Here is a 27,792-nt window from a genome sequence, read left to right on the forward strand (position 1 = left end):
CGATGATCCCAGACCACACTAACCTAAAACAGAAGGGCGTTTTACATTCCACAACATTTCAGAGCCTCTGAAATACCTAACTCTGTGTGTGTGTGTCACACACAAACACACACACACACACACACACACACAGAGAGTTATCAATAAACATTAGTGCAAGGCTTTGGAAGGTCCCTGAAAAATCACGTTTGCAATTTTAGAAAAAATATTTAGAAAATTTTAGAAGAAAGTTTTGCTTTCTTTCAATACCTAATACATCTAACTATGCTTGACTCTTGGCTGAAGAGAGATTGCAAGGGGCACAAATTGATCAAAAAGGAATTTTCCTTTCTTAATTCTTACAGTTACTTTCATTTATCCTTACAAATAGACCTGTACAAATTCTCAGATAGTTAGTTCTAAAGGAATAGCTGAAAATAAAACGAAAAGAAGAAAGGTCTGTGTATGACTGTTTATGAAACAGAATTTTGTATCTTTCAGTCTGACAGCAGGGCCCGGAACAAGTTATCATTACCTATCAGCAACTCAGTGGTACAATCTAATAAACCTCAGTTTTCTCAGCCCTAAAATTTGAAGGCTGAGCTTTACAGTCTAAGGTCCCTTGCAGTTAAAAGTTCTACAAACATCATATATTAAATATATTACTCTCCATTTCAAAATTTCTTAAGAAATGTAGAGTCAGGGGATAAATGAAACGAAGGAGTATTATCTCCAAATTTTCTAATTTTCACTCAATGAGCACTTATATTTCTAGTCTCACCCTTAGAGTCTCCAACTACTTGATTAAAAACTGTACACTAGATAGAAGTAAATGGGATTCACAAATTCATTCAGTATATAATTACTGGTGACAGGCACTATTCTGATTACTGAGAATAAGATGGTGAGCAAAAGAGACACCTACCCTCATGAAGCTTCAACTCTGACAAATTCATTATTTTTAAAAAGTGAGGTTGCCATAAAACTATATGGGTAGGAGCTGATATCTAAACTGAAATCTAAGAAACATAAAATGAGCAACATCAGGAAGGAAAAACTGTCTTAGAGAAAACCTCAGTCAGTTCCAGAGGCACTGAGCAATTATTTTCTGTAGTTAAAGTTCTGTCCTGCCTTCTCAGATACCAAAGGCTGGGTCACCTAGACACTGAGAGCTCTCTTCAAACACACACACACACACACACACCAATAAACATTAGTGCGAGGTTTTGGAAGGGTCCCTGAAGCTTAAAATCACCTTTGCAATTTTAGAAAAAAAAAATTTAGAAAATTTTAGAAGAAAGTTCCGCTTTCTTTCAAATTATTTTGGAGGGCAGAGTTTCAGAAAAAATGGTATAACTAATAGAGCTTTGTCCAGTGCCTTCAGAAATAAAAGCAATAGACTAGAAATGTCTAAATTGCACTATTCCTCATCTCCCCACCTCTCCCCCCTCCACATAAAGCATTTATAGCAATATTTTCTTCGAATAAGCTTCCTCTTTTATGGATTCATTGAGATCATTTAACAACTTACAACTACTTTGCAATGAAAATGTGCTTGTATTCTCAGAAGCTTCCAATTCTTTTCAGAGCTTCCTCTCAGTGCCCTTGCTTCTATATTCCATCAGGCTTTTCTATTCAATGGCCATCTATGAAAGATAGTGGCTGTGTGATCAACCAATTTTTCTCTTATTTTGAGCCCAATGTGATGACTCTCTTTTCTGGGCCTCTCTGAGTGCTACCGGCCTCCTTGAGTATAGAGCCAAAGACAAGTTGTTTTGCAAACACTCCCCAAGGGAAAGAGGGGTGAAGCCCTCTTTGACAATGGAACCGCTACTTTTAAGGTCCGTGTGACGTGTAAAGAAAAAAAAAAAGGTATGAGATAAAGTAAGTCTTTCATTATTGGGTTTCCAAAGATTTAAGAATTATCTCAAAATAAAACTAAACATACCAAGTATCTTGGAGAATACATTCTCTTTTTTATTTACTGGCATTTCCCACTTATTATTTCAGATCTGCTGGTCTAATATTATTCTACATTAAGCCCCTGATTTAAGTTTCATTTAAATTTCCTTCTTTTAAATACATATCTCCCCTCATTTAAATTCTCTAGAGTTTTAAGCAAAGAAGTAGGAGTTTAGTGTAAACTTTTCTTATTTGCATTAAGTAATTGGATAGCTTGCCTAAGCTTAATGAAACAAATACCAGTCAGCTCTGCCCTTATACCTCAAGCCCTAGCAACCTAGTTCTTGTTCTCAGTATATTCTCAATCAGGTAAGAGATTTAAGATACACCAGCAAAATGAATTTCTAAAAACCAGCCAAATCTCCTACAATGAATATTATATTACAACATGTCCTTTAAATGGAAATAATAATAATAAATTACTCAAATATATTCAGTTCTCATAGATATCTGGTAATATTAATAATACCAATATTAATTATTTTATTGAAAGAACCTAAAGGTTTTAAGAAAATGGGAAGGGTATTTTAAAGATAACTTTAGCTAGGCATTTTTTATATATTCAACTTTGTTGTCCTCGAGGAAGGAGGTATTACTATCTTCCTTTAACATGAGAAAAACTGAGATGTGGAAAAGCACACAGGAGACCTGAAATGACCTGATCTGATTTCCAAGGCCATGGTTCTTAAACCTCCTGAAGAATGACACCACCACCACTCCAACGGGAATCAGTTTCCATTACATTACTCACCTTTGTGGTCATATAAGGACAGTTTTTAAAAATCATATTACTCATAATTATTTTAAAAGAAGCTCACTTTTTATTTGTTTTCATTATGTCAAGTCAGAGTTTGCCAGAGTCAAACCAGCCCTTTCCCAAAGTGGTTTGGCTTTCAGTGGCCCTAAATGTTTCTCTGAACCTGGCCATTCACAAACACTCAGATTTATCTTCATGTAGGCTGACACAAAGGTAATGGTATACAATTCTAGCTTAGAAAATTACTTAATAATTTAATATATAAGGCCATTATATTACTGAGGGAAAGTTGATAAGAACCTCAGATAATGGGTGAGAATAAATGGGAAACTGAGATGGTTCTAGATAAAGTGATTTGAGGAAATGATTTATCTAAAATTGAACTATGACCATTACACACAGACAATATCTGCATACTATTGCAATGTACTTGACTCAGACTGTTTCAAACACTGGAAGAGAAAAATGAGCGACTACAACCTCAAAGGTCATTTTTAATGCTAATGACGAATTTTATTTTAATGCATCATACTTTGTCAGGACATGCTGAACCAGCATTCAAAATACTGTTTACTACTCATTTTTTAAACGGAAAAGCTGAGCCAGTAATCCAACAAACTAATTATTATACTATTAAAAATAATGACAAAACAAGTATACAGCTTTCTATTAATAAGACTTTACCAAAATAAAAGTACAAGGCAAGCTTAATAAAATTTCTCAGCTCAAATTATTTCAAATCCTGGAAGGAAATGTACATGCATTGAGATCCCCAAATAAACACATAAAGATGAATGTACATTAATATAACCATATTACATTCACATATAATATGTATCTATATGTAACATCTATATATGTATATAGAGATGTAATATCTATATGTATAACAGATAAAGAGTTAGCATTTATTAATGCTTACTTTGTACCAGGTACAGTTCTAAGCACTCGACAGGTGTAATTCATTTAATCCTCACAAAAACCCTATCAAATTACTGTATTTCAGATGAGGAAGCTGAGGCACACAGAAGTTAGGTAAAGCTAAGGCTTACAGAACTTGTAAGTAATTTGCCCAAGGTCACAAAGCCAGTGAGAGGTGTAGCCAGGCAGGCTGACTTCGGAGCCTGCATTCTTACAGAAGATAAACCCATGAACAAACACACACAAACACATAATATATATATATATACTACTAGAATGTAAGCCGGAGGGTAAGAACTTTGTCTTAGGCACCACTGTAACCGAGACACTAAATAGTGCCTGGCTCTTGGCAGGCATTTAATAAATATTTTTGAAAGAAATGAATAGAGTTTAATATGATGGAACACAGGTACCCTTGATATAATGGTAATTTAGAAACAAATGGCACTGTCTTAGAATGCTGAATGACTGAAATCTAGCAAACCTACAGTATATCAGCATTATTTAACCAGCATTAAGACCTGGTTCTGAATACAACCAAGAGGACATTTATTTTGCTCATCTATGTTTCTACATAAATATCATTTAAAATGTCATTCAGAATTTAACAATCAATGTTTCCTTCCTTTCCACAAGAGTACTTTTAAAAAGTGATTAAAGCACACTAAAATTTACTCACGATCTGGGGGCATTTTCCTGCATGGCTTCAAAATGATGCCTAAGGGAAAAAACTCAGCCCATAACCGGAAGCCTACAACTATTATGAGGGATTACCCATAGCTGTAATCTTAAATGGTTCTCATCTCCCCCTTCCAGACGATCACCTCTCCTTTACACATTGCATATTACTTTGTACCTCGAGTCCCTATTTCAAGTCTCACTTGAGAACAAGTTCTACCTGTCCTGGATTTTCTCGGACCATTTTCTTATCAAATACATTCTCTTACTGCACTGAAAAAACAGATCTATATTTGAAAAGAATTCTGGTTTTAGTTCACAAGTTAACGTCACCATATCCTTGGCCCACACACCTCCCTCCCTCAGGAATACACAATTAAACTCCCCAGGAGGAAGTTACACGACACCCCAAAGCACCCTTGTCTTGCATCTAACTAGAAGGACCTATGGCCTCTTTTTTATCTGTCTTAAACTGAATATTTAGAGGCATCCTAAACTACAATAATCATCTTTTTATCTTAAAGTATACATCAATTGTCAAAACATTCAAAATACAACTGAACAATGATGGGAGCAGGGAGGCAGAGACACACACCACTGAACTGTGCCATAGAAGCAGGGCTTGAAAATAAACTGTTTTATAGAAGTAGTGGAAGGAAATGCCCATGCATGACCTGTTACTACTGAAGACGTGTTTTGAAAATATCTACATCCCTCTCCCTTGCGAACATACACTGGATGGGTGCTGCAGTTGTTTATTTACTGAGATGCTGGAGGAAGACCACAGAGTTCTCGGAGGAAAAACGAACCAGAGGTCAAATGCAGGTATCTCTGGGGCAAATCCCTTTCATCAGCCCAGTGGGGCAAGACAGCAACTTAAGCACTGGCCTCACCCCGTTGGGCCTGAGCCAGGGACAGATGACAACATGAGATGGCTGCCTCCTGAAGACAGGAAACCAGGACAACATTCCCTGGTTCAGGGCCCTGGTCTCTGAAGAAATGACAGCATCCTAGTATACTAACGTATACAAAAGATACATCAAGCCTTTTACAGTGTTTTGCACTTATGTTTCTTTTTGTTAAAAGACACATTTTTGCCAGGACACATATTTTGAAACTGTCCTTGTTCAGTTGGTAAGTCTTGGCAAACTTTTGACCAGAGAGAGAGAAGATATTACCATTCTCCTTTCTAAGATTTGTAGGGCAAAGAATCAATACTTTTCTTCTTTTCTATTTCAAAGGACTTTCAAGCTTGAACCAAACTGCAACCTCTCACCCTCCACCTGCATTATGCCTCTCAAACATACACAGATACACATACCATCTAACTCACTCCAATGTTTTTTATGGTAGATGTTTGAATGTTAAAGCTTAGCAGACTACTCCATCAATCCTAGAGTAAACATTTTTAAAGAAAGAATAATTATACAAAGTCCTTTATTGTTTTTTAAATCAAGTAGTCTTTGAATTTTTAATCATTTTTGATTCCCATATTGAGCTGCTAATTTGACTGCTGCATAAAGGTTAATGACTGCTGTCTTTATAAACTTTGGTTGTTATCATTACATAATTGTGCTTTTTTAATTGTTTAGCGCTTACAACCTTCATTTGTACCTTTTCTCATATTTTTGTTTGGTACAGCTTTGCCAATCCATTAATTTTTTAACTTTTATTAAGATTAAAACAAATTAAGTGTATGTCACATAAATAATACATAGCTCTTGCTGTGTGTGTGTGTGTGTGTGTGTGTGTGTGTGTGTGTGTGTGTGTGTGTGAGAATATAATCTGGCAGCCTTGATCTTTAAATGGATAATTGTGGCCAGGCACAATTATTAACAGTAAGAAACTGATAAACCTAATTTTCTTTCCTTTTATATTACATTTACTATTAATCTTACTTTGCTGTTATTTCTTTTTACCCTTTCCTTATTTTCCCAGTTATATCAAGTTACTACACATTCTCTTCCCCTCTCAGAAAGATCTTTGGTATTTTTCTGTGAGATTTGTGGTCATCCTCTTCCTGAACATTCACAAACGCTTTTTTCCCTACTACTGTTTAAAAACAAAATTCCTACTACTTTCTCAACCACCACCCTCTGCAAACTCAGTAAGATGAAATCACTTGAATACTTTGACTGCCCACCCCCAACTCTTAGCTAAGAGTTCAGAGCTTTTAAATTCATACAATTCCCAGTTTTCAATTAAGAATTACTCTTCATTTTCAAGAATCCTTATTAGCAGCTTTGTTAGATGTTCCCCGTCTATCATCCATGTATACAGTACAAAGGTTGATTCTCATGGGTGCTGCTTCTCCTCTCTACCTTTCCCTATTTAAGATCTCTGTTATAATTAATTTGTAATTTGGTTCGAATTCTTTAAGAATCTTCCTAAGATGGACCACCGTGTCAGATACTTAGCCGTGACTCGGCTTCACACCCCTCTTTATCGTCTGCTTTGTGAAGTGGCAGCGGGAGTCTCTAAATCCCATTTCTGGTTTGCAGCTGGGTTCCTGTTAGGCTCTGCCAATAGAGGGCGACAGAGGGAGACCGCAGGCTGGAGGAGGGAAAAGGAACTCTCCAGTTTGCAGTCCACGCCTTGCAGCATTGCTCTGGCCTCACTGCTTCAGGCTAGCAGCAGCACTTGTTCCTACAGCAGCAGTCCAATCCAGTTTGCAGTCTGCTCAAACCTGCAACCTAACTGCACCTCACTCTGGAAACACCAGCCCTGCCTGCCGGTAGGCTCCTCAAATATCTTGAGTCCCAGACCCACTGGCCTCCCCTCCTCTAGACTACAGTTCCACAGCGCCCTCCTTCAAGCATCAATGTTTTCAATCCTGCTGCTTCCTGCCACTGCTACCTCTGGGATAGCTTAGAGCTGCAGTGGCCAATACAGTCAACATCAGCCACACGTGGCTGTCAAGCCCAAATTTGATTTGTCCAAACTGAGATGTGCTGTTAGTATAAAATACATACTGGATTTTTAATACTGAGTATGAAAATAAGAATGTAGTAGGACTAATATGTTTTATAGTGATTATATGTTAAAATATAATATTTTGAATATACTGGGGAAAATAAAATCTTAGAATTTGTTTTGATGTGGCTACTAGAAAAATTTTAATTACATAGATGGCTCACATTGCATCTCTACTGAACAGCCCTGCCTTTGAGTTGTGTTGTTGTTGTTCTGCATTAACAATTCTTGCATTAAATTCTCTCTGTAAAAGTAACTGATGAGTTTTGTCTCCTTAGTGGATTCTGGCTGCTGTTCACATTAATAAGTTCTCCAAATCCTAGCATATCTGTGAGTCTCTCTTTCACCCTGACAGGCCTATGAGAGCTCAACAAAGAATTGGGGGGTTTCAGTCCTTTCTCAGGAATCCCTAGATGTCACTCTGCCTTCTAGCTTCCAGTTTGGCAAAGAAAAGCCTAAAGCAGACTGACCCCCTTTTCCTTTACAAATCAGTGGTTCTTTCTGTCAGGAAGCTTGTAAGGTTTTCTCTTCATCCTTAGAGTTCAGAAATTCTAGCAGTCTATGACTAGGTGTGCATCTTTTCTCATCAATCCCCCTGGAATAAAGAGAGGCCTCTCAATTTGCAGACTCCAGTCTTTCTTCAGCTCAGTGAAATGTTTTTATATCATTTAATTATCACTGCTCCTCTCTCTCTTCCCTTTATTTCCACCTCGAATTTAGTCTATTTCATCAAATATACAGGGTTATTTCACCCTCATCCTTCAATATGAAATCAAGATGCCTCTTAAAATCAATGTGTCTTACCACCAACAACCAAGTGGCAACAGTTGCCAGTGCTACAAACATCAAAAGCACCATTCAAATATTTCAACAGTTCTTGCTAGAAGCACCTTTTTTGAGTGTCCTTCTCCCTGGCTGCTACTGCTTTTCATCTCCTACTCACCAGGGCTCAGGCCCAGCTGTCCGGTTATGTTAAGCAGAGATGCCCGCTGAATGGTGGGAGATGAAGCAGTCTCCACCCTGTGGCCCAGTGGTATACCACAGGCTGAGACCTTGTCAGCCCCCTGTCAAGGGAACCAAGAGAAAGTCTCTCTGTTCCCGTCTCCCACCCTCTACCCACCCAGACAACAGAGACAGAGAAATCAAAAGCTTCTCTCAGGAACATTCAAATACACTGGGGCCACCTTGTGCTGTGCCGAAACTAACCTACTGGCTCTCACCCATCCATCAGATGCTCTACTAAGAAAAAGCACCTGGGAATTAGACTGAAATTGCAATGAGAGGACAATGGAGATGCTTTCAAGCCTCCAACTCCATAGAATCCTTTCCACCTTTAAAATTTCTACTAAAGTGCTTGCTTCGGCAGCACGTATACTAAAACTGGAACGATACAGAGAAGATTAGCATGGCCCCTCCGCAAGGATGACATGCAAATTCGTGAAGCGTTCCGTATTTTTTCAGCTCAGGGCTTTGTGACCAGCCAGAGGGGTGGGGTAGGGAGAGTGGGAGGGAGGGAGACGCAAGAGGGAAGAGATATGGGAACATATGTATATGTATAACTGATTCACTTTGTTATACAGCAGAAACTAACACACCGTTGTAAACAATTATACTCCAATAAAGATGTTTAAAAAATTTTCTATTATACCTTTTTTTCCCCACATTAAAGAGTTACAGAAAGTTCTCTACATATGAACCTAAGTTGCAAACTTTCAAAGATGCAAACGGGCATTCCATCAACGTCAGGCATGAGTTGAAATTGCAGCTTGCCCTCCGTCTCCTATTGCTGACGATCCTTCAGCTCTGCCATATCCCCCCTCCTCTTCCTCCTCCAGTAACTCTCCTTGCCTGTTCACTCGATGCCAGCCCGTGTGCCAGCTGTTGTACTATACTACTGTACTTTTCAAGGTACTGTACCATAAGATTAAAAATATTTTATTTTTTGTTTTTTATGTATTACTTGTGTGAAAAGTATTATAAACCTATGACAGTACAGTACTATATAGCCGATTGTGTTAGTTGGGTACCTAGGCTAACTTTGTCGGACTTATGAACAAACTGGACTTATGAACACGCTCTTGGAATGGAACTCGTTCGTATGTAGGGGACTTATTGTACTTACAGCATTTTAGGGCAGAGTTAAGAGATTAAACGTGCTGGATGGGGCAATCTCGGGCACTGTACATTAATTCTTATGGAAACCATTTTCCTATTTTCGTCTCTACACTCTAAGCTGCATTTTCCTAAAAAGAAGCATAGCCCCCCCACCCCATACTGCAAGGACTATGAAGTCTTTCTAGATATATACAGGGTGAAAACTACTAATACCAGAACACAGTCAAATAAGAGCAATTTTTACATGGGGACAGAACAACATGGTCCGGTTCTGCAGCTCACAGATCATCATCAGGCATAACTGAGGGACAGGCCTTGGGGAATCAACGGATAGAAGACACCCTATATCGCAGAGCTCTGCTTTTAGTATCACACGGTAGTAAGTTCAAGATTAAACTCCACAGCAAGCACCTGTTCTATAATGCTGGTGAAATGCTCAGCCAATTGCTGTAAAGTCCAGTCTAGCTGAGAGAAGAGGGCACCCTCTTCGGAAAACTGAAGAGAAAATGAAGTTGTACGTGAAACAGAGGGACAACCCGCCTCCAGCAATTTTGTGCCCAAAACACTATTTGAAACCCACTCCAACAAAAGGATAGTCAAATTTTGTATCACTGAGCACAGTCACAACTGTTATTATTAGCTAGTTAGACACAAGCTTGAGAAAAGAATCTCCGTCAGTCGCACTTCTGAATAAAGACGGCCCTATATTTTTTACTTCAACTACCCTGTAACCTCAAAAGAAATATCAAGAGTGGAAGGGGCCTTCTCCGTGAGGCCAGGCTCATCTTTCTGTTTTAAGTCACCTTGGTCCGCACAGGAAGCACAACAGACAGCCTCAGCACCCACCACGCCCACCCCACGCTGCACTCTCCCTAGGTAACAACGATCCATGCTCATGCCTCTCTGACACTATTCACCAGCTAAAAATCCATTCCTTGGCAGACGTTTTATTTCTAGCCTTCCCTATGAAATCATGCTAAAGAAAAAACAAACTCTAATAAAAACACATTGATCTGAAAGCCACACTAAGCAAGTATACTGGATTTCACTTCTTTTTTGTGTGTGTGGTACGCGGGCCTCTCACTACTGTGGCCTCTCCCGTTGCGGAGCACAGGCTCCGGACGCGCAGGCTCAGCGGCCATGGCTCACAGGCCCAGCCGCTCCGCGGCATGTGGGATCCTCCCGGACCGGGGCACGAACCCGTGTCCCCTGCATCGGCAGGAGGACTCTCAACCACTGCGCCACCAGGGAAGCCCGATTTCACTTCATTTTAATTTTCACCTTAAACATAAAATGAGATGGCAGAAACACATATCAAAAGAGCAAATGATGTGAAATTCGGTATGATTTTACCTACTGTCACTTTATGGTAACTCCTATTCATTCCCTTGATATTTCCCATCTCTTACAAGTTAAATCACAGACATACTTTAAGAAGTAAAAATTATCATTCAGAACTCACATCAATGGCAAAAATAAACAAACAAATGGAGGTGCAAAATGAAAAAGCATTAAAAAGTACTTATCAGGAATTTACTATGCACACCATAGTGTGAGGACAAGGAATCAGGCCAGAAGACAGAGCAGAACAGCGAGGCCTTGCTCTTGAGAAGTCTGCTGGAACACAGTTCCAACTATTCCAACAAGAGCATTCAGGCCCATGTGGTCCTCTCACTCTCTATTCCATTTAATTTGTTATTATTAGTATTGAAGACTTTAACATATAACTTATGTCATCCAAATGAAAAAATGCATAATATCAACTAATTATAACCATTTATGGAGTACCTCCTTATGCCAGGTATTTTATTTCATTTAATCCTCACAAAAATCCCAGAGTAGTTGTTATTCACCTTTCAGAGCTGAAGAAACCAAAGCTGAGAGAAGTTAAACTGCTCAAAATCAAGTAGGAAAATATGTGGTGGCATCTGTATTCTACACTTGCGACTCCAGAAACCATGCGCAAGTCACTACACTACATGGTCTTGATTGTGTGAACTAAAACACTCAGCCAAAGCCCCCCAAAGTAAAATGTTCCACGTTCTGGTTCAAATATTAATACACGCCTCTAGGTTTTCCTCCCTCCCTTAACAAAGCCCTTCCTTCTTCAATCCATTTATGCAGGACACAACTCAACTGGCCCTAATGCAGTTGCAAACACAAACACAGGTACTGATATCACATGGCAATGAGTGGCTGGCTGACAGGCGATCCAGAATGTGCTTCCACGCTTTTCTTTTTCCACTCACAGACTCCTGAGGTCGAGAAATACTGCTACAGTGCTATTCCAAAGGTACAAATCTGCGCGTAAAATTACATTAAGTGAAGAAGGATAAACTAAAGATTATAGTCACACTGAGTATGACTACAAAACACCGTGTATAACATTGTACAAAAATTCAAAGAGGCTTGTGTTAGGTCTTTCTCTCTTTAGAGTTACTACAGCTGAGAAGGTAATAAATTATTGTTTAAGTGGCTTTGCAAAGGTACAAACGCCTATGATGAGCCCCAAAGTTAGCAGTTACAGAGGTGGCGACCCTCCCAAACCCCTTCACCAATCCGCAACGTAATTCTCAGTGAGGAGGAAAAGGAACTGAGAAGTTGGAGTGAGGAGGACGTGCGCTCACCAGGCTTTTGAAATGGACCGTTTACGATGGGGCAGTCTTTCCAGAAAAGCACAATGGCGTGGAAGCAGATCAAGAGAAAGGAACTGCAACATTAACTACAGCTAAGCACATCCTGGGCAAACTGCCTCCGCCTTACACCCATGTTTAACAACACAAGAACTTCGAAATGGCTAGGTAAACCACACCTACCTACACAAAGAAAACTATTTCCACAATGTTAACAACCATTTCTAAATTTCAATTATATTACAGGCCTGAGGAACTGAGGCTTTTAAATTATGCAATATTAGTCAGTGACATAGTGCTCCAATCCCACGCAGCACGAACCATGTTAGCTAAACCAACAAAATGAATAATTTAACTCCCAACCAGCAGGAATTCACTATGCCACCTTCATTATTTACCTCACAACACCCATTCCTCTCATTTTTGAAATAACAGCTGTAGGTGTTCAAGATGACCCCACCGGCTACTTACATAGATTCTGATCCACATATCATAGGAAAATTAATCCATCCTCTGTTCAAGGTAATCAAGGATGAAACATCAACCTTCGCTCTTACTGGTCTTCCTCATTAAATTCTAACCCATCAAATGTCAATAATCACTAATGCATAATATAATCAATAAAACCATACTTCAGATAAAGCTCATATGCTTTGTTATCTCCACTGCACAAAAAAAACCAATGTATCTCCTCAGCAATTGTGTATTTTCACACCTTTTGCTATCTGAATTTTCCTTCTTGCACCAGAAAAGGGATTTATTTTCTTTTTTTAAAAAAGGAACAATTTTGGACACAAAAACGCTTCTATCATTTTCCTCCCTGGGAAGAATTTTATGGCTTCTCACTGTAACTAACAGGGTTGTGAAAAGCAGCAAGAAACCAGATGTGTTCATGGCAATCCAGAACAAATTTTGTCACAGAGACCAAGACTTGAACTCAATCACTCTTTTACACTCAGCCGAATATCAAAGGTTTCCCAGTTAATCCACAGTTCACAGGAGGCCTATCTAGCTTCGATTTTGCAGCGATGATAGCCATCATGGAGATGTGAAAAACAGTCCCTGAATCAGATACTGCAGTTTTATAAGCAGCTAGAATTGTACTAACTCATATTCAACTCCTAGTTAAAATAATTTTGAGATAAATAAATACTGTCAAGGAAGAAAAATTTCAGGGATAACTATAAATTTCATTAAGATATATAGCAGATGTTACATGGAAGATGAATATTCATTATTCCATCTGGCTTCTACTGCAATCCATTTTATCTTTACAGTGATTTCCAAATATCCCAACTTAAAATGCTTACACTGTACAAAAATTCAACGGCAACACGTTTGTGGTGCAAACAGTTTGTCATTTTTTGCTTAGTTCGACATGACTAAGTTTGTTAATGTATTTTGACAGACTTGCATAATATCCTAAAATGTTTTGAACAATGAAGTTTAGGCCGCAATGCAATATTAATGAGTGAATAATGTTCTTGAATATAAGGTTTAATATTTAATGATTCAGAGTGCTGCCTGGATTTGATGTAGGAGAAAAATGTGGTTTGGAATCACTGCATTTATCAGGGGACCTGTGCAAAAGACTATGGACTCCAGGCAAACCTTTAACCTAAACTTTGAGCTGGGGTCTCAAGGTGTGAAATTGATGCTTCGCCAGCTGAATCTCTAGCGCCTATCAGTATTCACAATATCACACCATTTATCAAGTGTCATTCACCAGAATTTTAAAATTACTAGGAACTCACAGGTCTGTGTCAAGAAGTGAAAAAAAAAGGAGAATTAGTGTAAAAATAACATTGTGTGGTCTACATTCAAATACATTTAGGAATCAAATCTGCCAGCTGCATCAACATGTCAATTTGATTATTCAGTAGCAAGTTCAGATCAAATAATGACTTATCTCCATATCTTCTATAAAGAGAAGTTCCTGATCTAAAAAATTTCACAGAGAAATTGGTTCAATGTGTCCATCTAATCCAATGAATGGATAATCTGCACCCATTATAGGACTTGCCTCATTTGCAAACAATACTATGTCTCAAAAATAAGCATAAAAAGAGCAACAAGAGCAGGATTTACTGAAATCAGTTAAATAATACTCAAAACCACAGAGCTATGAAGAAAGGACTGTAAAGCCCTCCTAACTGGAATGTTAACATTACTGTGGTTTTAGAACACCAGTCAAAGGATGAAAATAATGCCCAATTTCCAACATTCATCTGCATTTACAGTTCACAACAGCCATGTCAATAATCACTAAAAATCTAGGTTAAGACTTGACTCTGCCACATACTGAATTTCTCAATATAACCTCTCTAAGCTGCTGGTTTTCTCATAGGAAGATGGGCATAGTAACACCCTATATCACACGATTGTTATAGAATCAAATTAAATAATATTGGTAAGCACTAGGTCAAACAAAAAGCATTAATACCAATGTGAGTAAACAAAGAAAATCCTGGGTAACATTTACCGAGCACCTGCAATGCTCTTGGGAAGGGCCTGCACAGAACACATCACTGACATGATCACCATGGTGGTTAGAACACAAAGAACAGGCAATGGCAATCTCTGTTGCCTCATTTAGTTCCTACAGTAAAGGTGGAAAATAAGCACAAAATAATAGAAGAATCTACACAAATATACGGGTGAAATATTTTCTCACCTAAACTTCTATTTAATGTCATATTTCGATAGTTTACAAAGTATCTTCATTTGGAAAAAAGACAAAGTAACAGTGATACTCAATGCTCTATTAATCAATTTGATATAACATGTTTTAATCACTGATTAAAGTATTTATTGAGCATTTATTATGTGCTTAGTGTACAAAGCATTGTTTTAAAAATAAAATCAGTGATTCCACCATCAACCACAGTTAACATCCCTTCCTTTATATCATGACATTTAAATAATGCTATTAAGTTCACTCTATTCCATTTTTACCAGATCAGCAATTGTATCACCAATTATTTCAAAAAGAAATAAAACTGCTTTCAAATACATACTGTAGAAAACCTGAAAAGTTTGCCAATGATAGATAATAGTCTTAGTTCACTATAAGATCTTAATTACCACCACTGTCAGGGAAGAGTCCCTTTTTTCTGTTAAACCATTTAAAAGAATTGATGCTACAAATTCAATGAAAACTAATTAATTTCTCCTAAGCACCGGTCCTGATGCTCCTGCAGGTAATGATGGTGTCTCTTTAAGGGAACACAGATTCAGTAATTAGACTTTTCTCAAGTATGAATAACAGACAAAAAGGCAGGTATTCACTTGGTATTTTTTTACACAGCCCAATCCAAAAATATATATTAAGTTACATCAGCTTTTATGATTATTCTCTAGTTTACAATGTACTTAAGGGCAGAACAGAATGCTTAGTAAAATGACAGGAAGAATACACAACAAACTGTTAATGATGCTTACCACTGGGGAGCAAGATGGGGTACTGGGCTTATTTTTTTTCAGTTTTGCGATGCTGACATTTTTACGCAAATACATTACGTTTGAATAAAATATGTTAGAGCAGCACTGACTATTAGAAATATAATGCAAACTAAAAACATAGTTTTAAATTTTCTAAAAGCCACATCAAAAAAAGTAAGAAAGAACAAAGTCAAATTAATTTTAACAACATGTAATATTTTATTTAGCCCAATATATCCAAAATATTGTCATTGCCTCATGTAATCAATACAAATTATTAAAGAGATATTTTATATTCTTTTCATATTGAGTTTTTGCAACCTGGTGGGTATTTTACACTTAGAGCAGATACCAATTTGGACCAATGACACTTCAAGTGCTTAACAGTACAGGGCTACAAAAAGTTTCAAAGGCATATCTAGGCGTAAGTTAGGTATTTTTCTTCCTAAATTGCAAAGCAGTATGGAGGTGCTCATTAAAAGCTTCTCTCGTATCAGTTCTCAGCTCATGGCATGCTACTCTCTCACTGTTGATTTCTCAGATCTTTATCCAACCCATGCATGTTATTTACCTTCTTGGTACATAAATAAGAATTCATAGAATTACATATTTCATGTGCAATGCCACTGACTGTTTTCATTTCAGGGCTTTAACTACATGAGTAGAAGTGGCTACTGCTAATCACTTGGATCTCTTTTCAGAATATCTTTAAAAAGCCAAACACAATTACATCCCTTTCCCACATACATAACACTGCAATATTCCAGCAGTGGAGACCCATGGACTTTACAGAGGGTCTCCCAGCCCTTGAAAATGATTCTCTCAGCAAGCAAAAATAAATAAATAAATAAGTGAAGGCACCAATACATAAGGACAACCATCAATTTTAGAACTTATATTACCTAAAAGGAATATTTTTCAAATTAAAAGCTATGTTACCTTTTTAAAATCACTTGTTACTCTAAAAAGAAAAAAAAAAGTTCTCATTTCTCCCATTTAGCACTTTAGGAACTAGACCTGGGCACACCCTTGGAAAAATACAAACAATGGCTCATGCAAAAGAGAACAAGTTCATCTACCTTCCTTTAGCTTATTTTTCCTGTATTTTCACCAGTATAAAGATTTTCTATACTCCTTAGAAAGGATAAAGGCAAGAAGAAATGAGAAAGGGCATTTGAAGAAAACACAGTATAACCAGAGAATAACTAATTCTCTGAAATGGATGGATGGATGGATAGATGGATGGACGGATGGATGGATAAGACAAACAAATTTATGCAGCATTTACTATGATTCTGTGTGAGTCACTGAGCTAACAACTTTACATGGAATAGCCCATTTAATCCTCAAAATAACCCTGAAAATAACCCATGGTGGGTGTTATTACTGTCCTCCATCTAACAGATGAGTAAACTGACCCTTGAAGAAGTTAAGTAATTACTAATGTGGTCTCCAAGCCAGTAACCCTTAAAGCTGGAATTCACACCCAAGCAGTCTGATCTCTGAGACCACACTCTTAACCAACATACTCTACTGCTCTTCAGTTCAAAGAGAGAAAGGAGTTCTCTGTAAGAATAAGCATTTTGTATTGAAAGTTTAATGTGTGCCAGGTACTCTATACACATTATCTTATTTAATCTTCATTTAAAAACAATCTCATCAGGTAAGTATTCCTATTAACCCAATTTCATAACTAAGGAGACTGAGGTGTAGAAGGATGAGTGACCTACACAGGATCACAGATCATTAAGAGGCAAAGCCGGGCTTCCCTGGTGGCGCAGTGGTTGAGAGTCCGCCTGCCGATGCAGGGGACACGGGTTTGTGCCTTGGTCCGGGAAGATCCCACATGCCGCGGAGTGGCTGGGCCCGTGAGCCATGGCCGCTGAGCCTGCGCGTCCGGAGCCTGTGCTCCGCAACGGGAAAGGCCACAGCAGTGAGAGGCCCACATACCGCAAAAAAAAAAAAAAAAAGGCAAAGCCAGCATTTGGATCAGATCTCTACTCCAAAGACAATGAATGTTTGGTCCTTATTTTTTTCCCCTCATAATTTAGGTGGGTTTGTAATTAGTATAATGGTAGAAATCCATGATGATTAGGCTTTCCTAATACTAGAATAATTTTATTTGTAGTACCTAACAATTCACAAAACGCATGCTTTATATAGAGATACCCTGGATGAAGGTAAGCACTACCAAAGAAAGACCACTCATATAAGACTACCAGAGGCTACAACACTAATTTCTAAATCATTTTTAGCTTACTTTAATAGAATTAACTCAGAATGGGAGTACTATTTAAATAGGGATACATTTACAAATTTTTTCTTTTCAACTATCTACAGAACCCTCATTAAAACTGCTCTTCCATTTAATGTCGAATAAAGATGCCTCTGGAACTCTTTGTATACAACACACTCACACTGGCAGTAAATGTTGCAATGATATTACCTTAACGTTCATTTAAATAGTGATTGCACAAGAATGAAAATGAAAATGAGTGACACTGCTATAAGTTTCATTATGGTTTCCAAGATGAAATGACTAAGTCACTGAAAAATAAAACACATATTTGAATTTCTAGGAGTTGCAGTATGTTCCTATGCCTGGGAATGGGGTGACAAAAGAAGTAACCAATGAGATCAATTCAGATAGTTTTTGAAAAAATCAATTCTAAAAGCATTAAGGATCTATGTATTAAAATTAATCACGATAATCCTCAGAAAGCAGATTCTCAACTAAGATAAATCTTCATAGACAATATACAACATGATTTGCAGAAGACAGAACTTGAAACTCCCATTATTGCCAATTCTTAAAAATTCCTTTAAGACCCACGTTTACAGGGCTAAAGGAGTACAGAATTGGCAAACATGCTCCTAAAATAGCCAGAGACCTGTTTGCTTTTAAAGAAAAATGGGCTTCAAATGGTAAATTAGCCTCTCTGAGTCTGGGTCATTCCAATGGGAAGACAAAATAAAGCATTATTTTTTAAAAGCAAAGTTACGAATAACAAATACCACCACAGAGGTTTTTTTTTTTTTTTTAATCTGTGTGAGATACATAAAACTAGTTAAATAACTCACATAGCTCAAGAATTTAACAATTGAGGGAATGATCATTTTGTCAGTGTCCTGTATATATGACAGTGAAGAGGTACCACGTGGCTGTAAAGATCAAGTTCACTTCCTTCCTTACCATGAGAAGGCACTATAATCTGAGTTCCTTGTCACGTTCAAATGTAGATAGTCTTCTGTTTTATACCTGCGGAGGCTCAGTGCTTCAACTCAAGATCTTGCCCATAGTAATCTGCCACCTTTAAGTGGCTACTCTTTGGCGCATTTGTTTTACTATTACAAATGTACCTACTTAGCTAAAAATAGATGAATAGGGACATATGACATTATTTTTACAAATCAATTAAATCCTAGCCTTAACCCTTTTTATACTTCAAGCCACAATCATTGAAGAATCCTGATGAAAATAACTTCCATCAGAAAATCAACATTTAGAATTTTGGACCTAGAAGATACTTTAAAGATTTAATAGGAGAATTCATTTACTGCTGAGGAAAAACTATAAAACACCACCATACCCATCAATTTACAGAGATATATCTATCAATCAGTCTATTCATCTATTATGGATTGAATTGTGTCCCTCCCAAAATTCATACGTTGAAGCCCTAACCCCTATCACCTTAGAAGGTACCCTAGTACCTTAGAAGGTTATTGATAATAATCCAAAATGATCTGACAAGTATTTACTCGGTGCCTAAACTCTCATGGCACTCACTCAGTAAAAAAAAGACTACACAGTCCATCCTACTAACCACTGCTAAAACTAATGAAAATACTAGCTAAATAAACAGACATAATAAGGCATGGTCATCTGGGCATAATGCAACTCAGCACTGGTTTTATTACTGTAGTCCCAAAATTTGCAACAATGAGACAAAAGCAGAGACTCATACTGGTAGTGAGTTAACTAGCACAATTTCTTGAAGGTAATTTGGCAACAATAATATTCTGTATAACCTTTGACCTAGTAATTTCACTTATAAAAATCTACCCTAAGGAAATAATACTGGGTATGTATAAATTTAATAAATATGTATAAATTTAATAACAAGGATATTCAAAGCAGTGTGTTCATAATAGTGACACATTTTGAACCATTTATTTGGAAGCCTCAAGGTCTTATATAAAAGTGAACTACCATGAAATTACCTATTAACAAAACATGTCCATGATACAGCTTAATAATAAAAATAAAGCAGCTCAGAAAAATAGGGACAATATGACACCACTTCTATTATTTTCCCCCTTCATATGTATGCCTGTGTACCAAAATATTTACAACAATTCTGTGTGAATTAGTAGGATTATGGCCATTTTCATCTTCTTTATTTTGTTTAGCTGCTTATCTCTAATTTTCTATACAGTGTATGTTATCTTTGTAATTAGAAGAAACACTTCTTGTTACAATACTATCATGTGCCTTATGATTTTTGCTCTTATCCATAGATATTCTTAGTTACTAAGAAAATACTATGGATGAGGTTATGTTAGAACACAGAAAAGCAGGCCAGGCTGCAATAAAAAATCAACTATGGGACAAGGTAAGAGAGAAAAGCAGAAACATTCTAGAAGTAGTCAGGGCAGGGTCGGTGCTCAGAAACAATTCCCCTTATGGAGTGCCTGAGAGCCACAAGAAGGTGGCTGTCCCACAGCTGCTAACTCCAGACCCCTGCAGCATTTAAAGACTCAAAGATAGGGGAAACCTGTAACTCTCTGGACCTCCTTAGGGACCCCGAGCTGTACCTCTGTTGAGCCCTCTCTGTGCAATGCTACAATACATATCTCCCAATGTTCTGATTCTTTTAGTTTCTTGATTAGTTTACTTGCCCTTTCGAAATGTCCTCTAATTCATTACAGCCTTCCCGGAATTGCTGTCTGGCTTCTCAACATGTGATATCAGATGTCCCATAAACAACAGGACTATTATATTAAAGCCGTGAATTAGATCCAAGCATCCTATTTCTCCCCAAGCCTATTAACTTGATGTTCTACAGGCAGAATCTCACTTAATTTGCCATTTACAGGATAACCTTTCCAGGTGTATCTTTCAAATCCTTCCTGCTGTTCTGGATACCTCTTAATATCTGTATGTTGGGAAAAATCATTTGAATGAGGTAAGAGAATTAATCCTGTTTTTTTCCTAATGGAAGAAAACTGGAGGAGATGAGCACACAGTGCCATCAATTCATGACTGGACAAAACTCTTAAGAGGACTGCCTTCCTAAGGGAAGTACAAAGGGCCCCTCACTGTGAAAAGCAATGAATATTTCTGTCTTTGAAATGACCAGATTGGGTGGTCAGAAGGGTCAGGTACAGAAATTACCGTTTCTTCGACATTTTGCATTAGTTATACAGTAAAAGACAACTGTCTTCAGGCACAGAACTGTCACCAAACGTTCCCAGACGCGGCTGTTTAGACTACTGATGGTTTGCAGGATTAGGGGGAAAAAAAAAATTCAAAATGAAGACCCTTCTGTCTTCTACACATGTGCAGAAAAGCAAGAAATTCTATTCGGGGGGTGGAGGGGCACACACATATGTAACAGCAAGGCTAAGCATATTTTCAATGAAAGGAGATTTAAAAATCACTTTCCCACCTTTATAACATCTCTCAGTATCATACTGAGAAAGAATGATGTACGTTAAATACATAAAGATAACACTAGTCAGACATAAAAAATGCCCAAGACAAATTTAAATGACCATCATAATAAAGAATCTGTTCTTTTCTTTTTGTATTCCCCCTAGGATTCTGTCAGTAAACTAGAATAAACATGTTATTAAAAGAGAATCAATAGAAGGCTTTAAAATATACACTACCACAAAAGGTCAAGCCCTGGGATCGATTTTAATATAACATTTTTGTGCAGCTTCCCAAAGGGTTCTTTTCTAATATTGTTCTTCATTTTTCTCTCACTTTGTTCCCTGACTGGTGAATGTGTTGTTCTTGTCTGCAAAAGGTTGTCTAAGGCTGAGTTTGCTGAGTGTGTGTCATTCCTATGAAAAGCTGCTAGAAAATGAAAAAAAAAAACACCTCAAAAAACATTTAAACGTAGTGGGAGGATAGATACAAGAGAGGATGAAGCGCAAGGCAATGTTCAACTCACGAACTGTACAGGAACACTGAAACTCAGAACAATCTGCCATCACAGGCCACCCTGGGCTTTTGCCTCCCCTGGTACCTTGGGCGAGCACTGACCCCTGGGAGGCAGGAGGGTCAAAGAAAGTGGAATAAGTTCAGGTTTCAACCAAAAACTCTCACCACACCAGGTGATGATGTGGTGAGAGTTTGCAGATGCAGATTTTCAATATACAAATCCATGTGACTCCTGGTTCCTCTTGAACTTAAAGGACCAAATGTTCAAAGGAAAAGTGGATGCCATCGACAGGATTCATGGGAACTAATCAGAGGTACAGGCTTCCTGACTTCTGTCCCAACTTTCAAGGCTCAAAGACAGATAAATCACATTCTGGTCCGATCTCATATAAATATGAACGCACGGGCTTCCCTGGTGGCATAGTGGTTAAGAAGCCGCCTGCCAATGCAGGGGACACGGGTCCAAGCCCTGGTCCGGGAAGATCCCACATGCCATGGAGCCAACTAAGCCCATGTGCCACAACTACTGAGCCTGCGCTCTAGAGCCCGCGAGCCACAACTACTGAGCCCGCGTGCCACAACTACTAAAGCCCATGAGCCCAAAGTCTGTGTTGCGCAACAAGAGAAGCCACCGCAGTGAGAAGCCCACACACCGCAATGAAGAGTAGCCCCCGCTCGCCGCAGCTGGAGAAAACCCACACACAGCAACAAAGACCCAACGCAGCATGAATAAATGAATGAATGAATGAACGAATGAATAAATAAATAAATAAGAATGCAGGGACTTCCCTGGTGGTCCAGTGGGTAAGACTCCGTGCTCCCAATGCAGGGGGCCGGGGTTCAATCCCTGGTCAGGGAACTAGATCCTGCATGCCTCAACAAAGATCCTGCATGCCGCAACTAAGACCTGATGCAGCCAAAATAAATATTTTTTAAATAAATAAGTAAGTAAATATGAATGCATGACACAGTATATATTTTACATGTTCCTAGTTACAAATTCTATGTTTTTGGTTGCCAATAAAAACAGTCCAAAGCCCAGATTATAGTCTCATAATGTCAGTTTTTTACTTTCAGACAACACTAAGCAACCATCTCAGGACAAGACAGAAAAATAGATTATTTCTGCCTAAGTCATCAGAAACCAGAGAAATTGTTGCCTCTGGAGTTAAAAATGCAGCCCCCCAATCAAAAAATGGATGCCAACTAAGCCTGCTAGAAGGGAAGATGTGAACTGCAGCTGCTCCCTAAGAACCAAGAAAGCTTGAAGTGTTGGGAAAGAGGCGTGGGCTTGGAGTAAAAGAGAACTGGGCTTAAATCCTGAGGCTGGCTTTGGTCAGTAGCACAGCCTTGGGCCAGGGATTTAGCCTCTCCCAGTGGCATTCTATTGTAAAATAAACCCACAAAGAGCAGAGCTACCACAGCCATTTCTCCTCAGTTGCGAGGGTGTGTGGGGGGGCGGGTATTTTGCGTCTGGGGGAATGTTATGTGAGGGGCATCATCCTGCAGGCTACCACCTAGGCTAAGGCAGGCCTCGTCAGAAGGCTCTTGGCAAGTTCAGAGCTAGTGTATGCAAATGTACCAGCACAGCACCTGGTAAACAGTAGGCAATCATTCAATGATAGCTGCTGTAGTCATATGATGTTCCTGCCTCTTTTTCCTTTTGGACAAAGTCTATCCCATTTTAATCTATTTACCACAACCATAAAGTACTGTTGTAATTTAGTGATGCATTCTTGTTGGCACTTACTATATGACAACGAGTTTTGCCCTCGGAGACCTTTATATTCCAGTTGGAGGAGACAGTCAATAAACAGATAAAGGGCTAAAGAAACAAGGCAGAGAAAGGACAGCTACAGTGAGAGGACAGGAAAGAGAATGACTAAACAAAGCAATCAGGGAAAGCCTCTCTGCGGGGTTATTTGAGAAGAACCCTAAATAGTAAGAGGGAGTCAGCCATGCAAAATATGAAATACAAGTATTCTAGGCAAAGAACTATGCAGGCACAAACAGGTTTGGCAGCTGCTACAGCTGAAATGTAAAATGGGAGGGTGGTAAGAGATGAGGCCCAAGTGCATAAACATAAAGGGCAGCAGAGGACCAGAAGATCAAGGGCAAGATCTGGATTTTATGCTAGATCTAATGAAATGCCGTTAAAGGATTTTAAGCAAATAAACTGCCATGATTCCAAATGCATTTTTTAAAGCACACTAACACTGCTTTGTGGAGAGCAGGATCTGGGGGACAGGACTGGCTCCGTGCATGGAAACTTTACAGTAGCTCAAGTGAGAAATGATAATGACTTGGCATATACCCTGAGAAAACCGTAATTCAAAAAGAGTCATGTAACAAAATGTTCATTGCAGCTCTATTTACAATAGCCTGGAGATGGAAACAACCTAAGTGCCCATCATCGGATGAATGGATAAAGAAGATGTGGCACATATATACAATGGAATATTACTCAGCCATAAAAAGAAACGAAATTGAGCTATTTGTAATGAGGTGGATAGACCTAGAGTCTGTCATACAGAGTGAAGTAAGTCAGAAAGACAAATACCGTATGCTAACACATATATATGGAATTTAAGGGGAAAAAAATGTCATGAAGAACCTAGGGGTAAGACAGGAATAAAGACACAGACCTACTAGAGAATGGACTTGAGGATATGGGGAGGGGGAAGTGTAAGTTGTGAAAAAGCGAGAGAGAGGCATGGACATATATATATACTACCAAAAGTAAAACAGAGAGCTAGTGGGAAGCAGCCGCATAGCACAGGGAGATCAGCTAGGTGCTTTGTGACCGCCTGAAGGAGTGGGATAGGGAGGGTGGGAGGGAGGGAGACGCAAGAGGGAAGAGATATGGGAACATATGTATATGTATAACTGATTCACTTCGTTATAAAGCAGAAACTAACACACCATTGTAAAGCAATTATACTCCAATAAAGATGTAAAAAAAAGTAATAATTATGAAATCTTAGAATAAAAAAAAAAGAAATGATAATGACTTAGACCAGGGTTTCTCATCCACGGCACTACTGACATTTGGACCAAACAATTCTTTGCTGTGCGGGGCTGCCCTGTGTTGGAGGATGTTTAATAGCATCCCTGGCCTCTACCCACTAGACAGATGCCAGAAGCATCCTCCAAGTGGTGACAACCTTAAAGGTCTCCAGATGTGGCCAAATGACCCGTGGAGGTGGCACTGGGGAGAGGCGGCAAAATCCCCCTCAGATGAGAACCAGTTGGCTTAGACTAAGTAAGGAAAGAAATGCGTGAGAGTCATGAATTTGCAATATATTTTAAAAGCAGAAACATAAAGGCACGAAGGAGGGAGCAAGAATAATCAATAATCAAAGTTCTGATGTTACTCTCAATTTGTTAGACTAAGTTTTCAATAGTTTGAGGAAAGTGCTTTCTAAGTCTAATCTACCTGGGGCTGTACAAACAAGTTAAGTTACATAAACTCACTTGCACAATAGTTTGGGCTCCTTTTCTTTAAGTCTATAAAAACTGAATTGTACAGCTGACAGGTATATTCATAAAGAAATACACAATTTCCAACATATTAGACCAAAATCCACAGAAATATTAACTTTCACCCACTATTTGACAGTATTTTGACAGTTTTATTTCAAAATATAGTCATGTGAATTAAAAAAACAAAAATACCCCAAAAATCCCTTCATTGTGAATTCTTTTCAAAACTAAATTCCTTATTTAGTGAGCTCCACAATCAAGGCAAAATTGTACTAAAACCTGAAAAACATAAATATTCAGTAAAACACACCAAAAGAGCCTTAGATACAGCATTCATACTAACATATAATAGGTGGCCTCCCTGTTGGACCAGAAAACAATTTAGCCTCTGACATACAGTCTAGCAGAGTGATGATGAGTGTGGCTTCAGGTTCCAGACTGCCTGGGTTCAAATCCCAACTCCTCTATTTTCTGGGTATGTGACTAGAAGCAAGTATGAACCTGTGTTTCAGCCACCTCATCTATGAAGTGAGGGTACCAGCAGATCAGAACCTGCCTCACAGGGTTGCTGTGAGGATTAAATGATCATTACGTGCAAAGTGCTTGGACCAGTGCCTGGGACAAAGAAAGTGTTCAAAAACTGTTAGCTATTACTACTACTTATTGCTTATTATTAAATGTTATTGCTATTAGTATTACTTCTTAGGTAAAGTCTTCTTAAATAGTGTGTATCATCAGATTTTAAGTGTACTCGAGATCTGCTTATTCTGCACATAGGGGGAGGACCACACTATATGATTGGGTGGGGGAAATAAAACAAGCTATACAACATTATTACTTCAATCTCATTTTGTTTAAGAAACAAACTATACGAAACACTGTTAAGAATACATTTCCCTTAGGGTACAATATGTGAATGATTTTAAGGGGGAAGAGCAGGGTAATGGAGGAGAAGGGATAAGATGACTTTTTGTGCTTGTATATTATCTGAATTTCTTTGAAATATATTTCTTTTGTAATTTTTTAAAATAAATCAACATTATCCATGTTTTCAATAGTTTGCGGAATGCCCTTTCTAGATCAAACCTACCACATTCTGTAGCAATAATGAAAATTGCAGAAACTGTTGGGTAATGGTTTTTAAATTAATAGACATTTCCCATATTAAATTAGTGGTTTCAAGTGACTTTTTTGGTTGTTTTGATTTGGTTTGGTTTTAATCCATCAACCTATCAGGAAAGCAAAACTGTAATCTATGGATTTTTTTAAGGGATTTTTGTTTCACTCTAATAATCATTCACAAAATGGCACCAGGAAATGAAGAATTTAAGAGATCTATTCTAAGAAGTTGTGAAGGAGCTCAAATTTAAATCATTAACTGAAACATTTACAGGATTAACCTCTATTTTTATACTTGATGCCAAAAATCACACGAAAATCATTTTAATGGAATAAGTTGAAAAAATTTCCAAATGAACTGGTTTAAGCCTGGAGGAGCTACATAGTGTATGTGTAAGGAAACAACTGTAAATAGTATATAACTAATAAACTGCCCCTGTGCTAGCTGCACATCACTCAGTGGAGGAATTCCATATTTGAGTTCCAAAATCACACTGTCCCAGCAGCTAGATTTTTTCATTGATTTAAAAACATGTCAGTTTGTGGACTAAATGTGACAACATCAAAATACTCTATCACATAAAAGGCAAATAAATAGTAATAAATACTACAAACCAAACCCAACAAGTGAAGCAACACAACCAATACAAAATAAGAAAATGAGTCCAAGTTTCTTTAAAAAAAAAAAGGCTAAGGATGAATACAGAAGGAGAAATCCAAAATGATTTCCACTTCACGATCGTCTATTAAAGTAAGTGCTGTGCCTCTTTATTGCTTCCCACAGAGCGGAAGGGCCCGATTGCTCCAGAGAACTCTGCAGAGCACTACTGGGCACGTGTGTGCCTCACTGACTGGAGGCAGCACTCGCCTCTAAAGTTCACAAGGCAGGGCCCCATCTGCTTCCACACAGCCCGCCCTGCTGTGCTATTAAGAAAAATGTCCCCATCTTAAGCTAACAAGAAATTCAAACTGCCACCACCACTGAAAACGTGGACACCAACGACATTTAATAATAAGTTATAGCCAACCTGAATAAAGAATATTAACTTTAAACACAAATTCTCAAAAGATTTTGGTACTAAGATAAAGGAAGTTTTAAAAATATCACCCAGAGCAGTTGCACAGATCTAATAACCAGGAGCACACAATCGAGATCATTTCTAAAAGATCTTTTATTTACTAATGGTTTAGAGGTGAAAGCCCAAGCAAATGTTTGTTACCTCTTCTCACAACTGTAAATGAAAAACTTTAAAGAGAGCATTCCCTATACACAGAGAAAGGTAATACTGCAGGATGGTGAAGTGCATGAACTTGACAGAGACTTCAGTTCAAACCCCAGGCTCTCCACTTACCAGATATGACTTTGGGTAAGTTTCTTCTTTACCTCTCACTTTCCTCACTTATAAAGTGTGGACAATAGAGGTGTTGTGAGGATGAAGTGAGTTAAATATATAAAGTGCTCAGAAAATACAAGAATCCAACACCTATTATTTTTTTAATGTTTTCATTTCAGTTGGGCACATGGGTCCTGTACTCCGAAATGGTTTTCATAACATAAT

The 27,792-nt window shown here is 38.2% G+C and overlaps 1 protein-coding gene and 1 non-coding gene across 4 annotated transcripts in view; one reads left to right on the forward strand and one right to left on the reverse strand.

The window, feature by feature from the left end:
• The window catches only part of CHCHD3 (coiled-coil-helix-coiled-coil-helix domain containing 3), a 306,201-nt gene that overhangs the window by 208,276 nt on the left and 70,133 nt on the right, over positions 1-27,792 (reverse strand). The window lies entirely within an intron of this gene.
• LOC117313690 (U6 spliceosomal RNA) lies at positions 8,621-8,727 on the forward strand. Its single transcript, XR_004528274.1, has one exon. It is a non-coding gene; the product is annotated as a U6 spliceosomal RNA (small nuclear RNA).

This window comes from Tursiops truncatus, chromosome 9 (assembly GCF_011762595.2).
Source record: "Tursiops truncatus isolate mTurTru1 chromosome 9, mTurTru1.mat.Y, whole genome shotgun sequence".
Lineage (NCBI taxonomy): Eukaryota > Metazoa > Chordata > Mammalia > Artiodactyla > Delphinidae > Tursiops > Tursiops truncatus.